This window comes from Coturnix japonica, chromosome 4, assembly GCF_054131305.1.
Source record: "Coturnix japonica strain WE chromosome 4, WE-NBRP24, whole genome shotgun sequence".
NCBI classification, from domain to species: Eukaryota; Metazoa; Chordata; class Aves; order Galliformes; family Phasianidae; genus Coturnix; species Coturnix japonica.
This window is the reverse complement of record NC_140666.1, coordinates 3,557,007-3,561,605: the sequence shown is the minus strand read 5'-3', so window position 1 is coordinate 3,561,605 and position 4,599 is coordinate 3,557,007. Positions and strand designations below refer to the sequence as shown.

General features: G+C 45.5%; 1 long non-coding RNA gene across 1 annotated transcript; it reads right to left on the bottom strand.

Annotated features, from left to right (window-relative positions):
* Window positions 1-1,166: 1,166 nt before the first annotated feature.
* LOC146760906 (uncharacterized) lies at window positions 1,167-2,610 on the bottom strand. Its single transcript, XR_014945048.1, has 2 exons — window positions 1,879-2,610; window positions 1,167-1,646 (listed from the first exon to the last, which is right to left on the bottom strand). It is a non-coding gene; the product is annotated as an uncharacterized LOC146760906 (long non-coding RNA).
* Window positions 2,611-4,599: the final 1,989 nt, after the last annotated feature.

The following is a 4,599-nucleotide window of genomic DNA, read 5'->3' as shown; positions in this document are numbered from 1 at the left end:
TTTTCTTGATTTTCCTCCGCTCTACCCTTGTTTTCTTGGTTTTCTTCTGCTCTAACATTGATTTTCTTGGTTTTCGTCATCTCTAATCTCACTTTTCTTGGTTTTCCTCTGATGTAACGTAGCTTTTCTTGATTTTCCTTCTCTCTGACCCCGCTTTTCTTGGTTTTCCTCCGCTCTAATCCCGCTTTTCTTGGTTTTACTCTGCTCTAACCCCACTTTTCTTAGTATTACTCCACTCTAACCACGCTTATCTTGATTTTCCTCCGCTGTAACGAAGCTTTTCTTGATTTTCCTCCTCTCTGACCCCGCTTTTCTTGGTTTTCCTCCGCTCTAACCCTGCTTTTCTTGGTTTTCCTCCACTCTAGCCCAGCTTTTCTTGATTTTCCTCTGCTCTAACCTTGTTTTTTTTGTTTTCCTCCGCTCTAACCCCGTTTTTCTTGGTTTTCCTCCGCTCCAACCCCGCTTTTCTTCGTTTTCATCCGCTCTAACCCCGCTTTTCTTGGTTTTCCTCAGCTCCAACCTTGCTTTTCTTGGTTTTCCTCCGCTCTAACCCCGCTTTTCTTGGTTTTCCTCTGCTATAACTTAGCTTTTCTTGGTTTTCCTGCGCTCTAACCCAGCTTTTCTCGGTTTTCCTCAGCGCCAACCCCGCTTTTCTTGGTTTTCCTCCACTCTAACCCCAGTTTCATTGTTTTCCTCTGCTGTAACCCTAATTTTCTTGGTTTTCCTCCGCTCTAACTTCGCCTCTCTTGGTTTTCCTCCGCTCTAACCCCGTCTTTCTTTGTTTTCCTCCGCTCTAACTTCGCTATTCTTCGTTTTCCTCCGCACTAACTTCACTTTTTTTGTTTTTCCGCCGCTCTTACCCCTCTTTTCTTGGTTTTCCTCCGCTCTAATCCCGCTTTTCTTGCTTTTCCTTCGCTCTAACTTCGCTTTTCTTGGTTTTCCTCCGCTCTAACTTCGCTTTTTTTGGTTTTCCTGCGCTCTAACCCCGCTTTTCTTGGTTTTTCTCAGCTCTTACCCCGCTTTTCTTGATTTTCCTCCGCTCTAACCTTGTTTTGTTGGTTTTCCTCCACTCTAATTGTTACCTCGATCTGGTAACCTTTAAAGTCAAGTCCCTTTGTGAATGTGTATTGACGGCCCCGACCAAGTCACAGCTGTTTGTTACACCATTATGGTGAGCTGTAAAATGGCGTTTATTGGAATGTGAGGGTCCCTTATATAGGTATCCAGTTTCATCCTTATCTTTTATACATATGCATGACCCAGCAGGGGAGGGCCTATCACGTTACATCCCGAGGGTCCGATTTCGCCTAATACAACATCTCCCTCTCCCCATGCTTAACAAAACCATGCCCCGTTACAACGCAAGCTCCAATCCTAATCCTAGTATATAAAAGTGTTAGTACTTATATAAATTTTTGTGGTGAGTTATTTAAAAAGTGACGTAAACATGCAGAGGTATGTGGTGCAGTGTGTAATAATGTTAGTGCTTCTTTAGTTAGTATTTTCAAAGCATCTTGGGCTATATTATACAGTTCATCCTTCTGCTCAAAGCTTCTTGTATATCCGCTGGAACTCCATTTTCTCATTCAAAGTCCTTGCACCTGTGCCTCTTGAGCCAGCAGCAGGAAATCTATTGCAGCTCTATTCTGTAAAACAGTATGCCTGAAAGAAAAGTACTCAGCTTTCGATTAGTTTTCCGTTTCTCCCAGACCGCCCTTTTGGGTGATCACTGCATCAGGTTTTACTTTTCTCGATGGGACCCATAAAATTTTTCCCGATTCTCTGTCCTTTACTGTGGCATAACCTCTTTGTTCAAAATGATTGATTGCATAATGTGCTGTGCCAATACTTCTGCCTGCTGGGCTACCAGGATCCTACCTCTGTGACCTTCCCGCTCCCCAAGGACACCTATCTTGTCCTTCAGGAGATGGTTGGTCCTTTCCACAATTGCTTGTCCCTGGGAATTCCCAGGGATGCCTGTAGAGTGAGATATTCCCCAATGCTCCTTGAGTAGATCTCGAGATGAAGCATGAGCCATTGTCTGTCTTGATGTGTCGCAGCACACCAAGGACCACGATGGCAGTGGCCCAGTGTCACTGAGCTGCAGGGGACTTAAATGTTAACATAACCATCACTCAATCAAAACCTTGACTGATAATACACTAAACAGAAGATTACATGTAACGTCATAATTTTTTGAGTTGACATATACACACTCATTCAAGCATTCATTTTAGACAATTCTATAAATGAAAATTCCTAAGCTAATGTATTATTACTTATCGATAACTATGAGGTGGCAAACCACCAAAAGGAGAGAGAAGGAATACAATAGCGGTGAATGCGATAGGCAGTGCCTGCAGGGCGTCCCCTGCTTCAAAGTACACTTTGCCTTTCTCACCCATCACAGATTCTCTCCTGTTTTAATTCTTGCTTAGAGATTGCAAGGTTTTTTCACATGTGCTCCATACATGCATGGCCAGTGCATGATACAGAGCCCAGGTGGAACACCTGCTCTTAAAAGATAACAAACCACTATATTAGATCTCTCTACAATACAAACTACTCAGAAAAGTTATTAACAGCTATAGTCACTAATTTCTATTGTTACTTGCTTCACCCTTAGCTCCCCCCCCCCTTTTTTCTTTTAATTGGTAAGCTTTTTCTTGTTGACCTACTCCTACTATAGTTACAAAAATCATCTATGGGTAATAATTCTTGATGCAGTACAGAGTGAGATGCACCTGAAACTGTCAGAAAACAAATATCTTTGCACTGCTGTGAGCACATTGCATTCAGCCCACTAGGGCAAAACTCATCCTGGGATCTTCAGATCCTGCTCTAGTAAAGCTGCCACCGTTCCATCCAACTCCACCACTACAATTCCCCTTCCATACAATTTCCAAGCTCCATCAACAAATTTGTCCAAGTACCCTACCCTAGTTCCCTAAATGTGTATATTATTGGGAGAAAATGAGGACATTCTTGCTCGACTAGCAAGAGATACTTCTAATGTCTTGCTTTTGTCCCCATTCGGAAGTAACGATTTGTTTACTTTCACAAGCGGCGGAGGAGAGAGGCGGGGGGGGGGGGGGGGGGTAAGCAGTGAGGGGGGGCAGCGCGGGGGTTTGCGTTCTCTTGCTGGCACTTAAACTTCTCTGGCTAGAGCAGATCACATTCAATATTTTAACTCACTGTTCTTCTATAATCTTTTTCCCGTTTTTTTTGTTTTTCACAATTCCACTACTCGAACCCTCAATTACACTTCCATGTAACATTAATAATTCCACTTCCATATAGCATTCATGTTTACACATCCCTATAACATTAACAGTTCCATACACTATTTGCATTTATACTTTCACATACCATAAACATTTAACAATCACAAAGACAGTGACTATATGACAATAATCAATACAGTTTATCCTAAGTATTCTTCCTCTCCTCCAAGTTGTCAGCAGGAGTTTAACCGACACCAACTCGGGCTAAAGTAGCTCGCTCGTCAGCTGATCTTGTTTCAGCTTCAGAGGCTCCACTCGAGCCCGGGGCCCCCTGACCGGGCCCCCAATTAACGATAAAAAGGAATGCCTCCCTTATCTTTGACCAATCCGAGATTTGGTCGCTCTTGTTCTCCCCTCTCCCTCCCCCCAGGTAGAGCCGAACCAGCAGCCCACCCTCTTGGGGAAGGGTTATGATGACTAGGAACGCCTCCGCCTCCGCTCCCGCTGATGCGGATTGGCTTCTATCTTGGTTAGTCTTATCCACCCCGCCCCACAGGGCGGAACCACACCCACAACACATCCCATCTCGAGGAAGGGACCCATCCTCCCGCCCCTGCTCACTCCCCTTCCCCACCCCCAAGGATGGGCGAAAGAGTGCAGAAGATACCGGTTGCTTTGGATACCAATATGGGGCCTCAGAGGAAGGCTTCTCCTGGTCAAGAGATAAGGATGTGGAATGTGTGGAATGCTGCTGGACGGGGCTATCTGCTCGTTGTTCAGCCGGAGTGATGGGTGCGGTCTGGATGGCTCCCGCCACCTTGTCTTTGTCTTTCAAATCCTCACATCTGCAAGAGAAAAGATCTCCCGACCCAATTCCCAAAGCAGCCCCAAGCCGAGTCTTCCCTTCTTTCCGAGCCGCTTTCAGCGCCCCAAGCACCAACCCCCACGTTTTGAACTCAGCATCTTTCTGCTCATTCATTGCGCGCTCACAGAGCGAAAAAGTTAAAGAGTCCCACTTATTGTGATCCAAAATCACCCGAGGAGAGGAAAGCTCCCTCTCCTTTTCAAGACTACTAATGACGACAGCAATGTCCTTCTTAGAAGGCGTAGCTTTCCTACCATAGTAGGTTTTACAAAGTTGCAATACTACTCTAATGACGGAATACATTTACCCAGAGACCTGAAGTCTTCCTGGTCTTCTACGAACTATCGGCCGTAGGATAGGCGCAGCGCTGCATTCCCCTTTGCACCCCACCGAGAGTGCTTCCACGGGCTCGAACCGTGGATACCGCGTCCGTCAGCGCGGTTTTAGCCGTCGCACACTCACCTCCAGGACTTTTCCTCACACGGGGCACCATTTGTTACCTCGATCTGG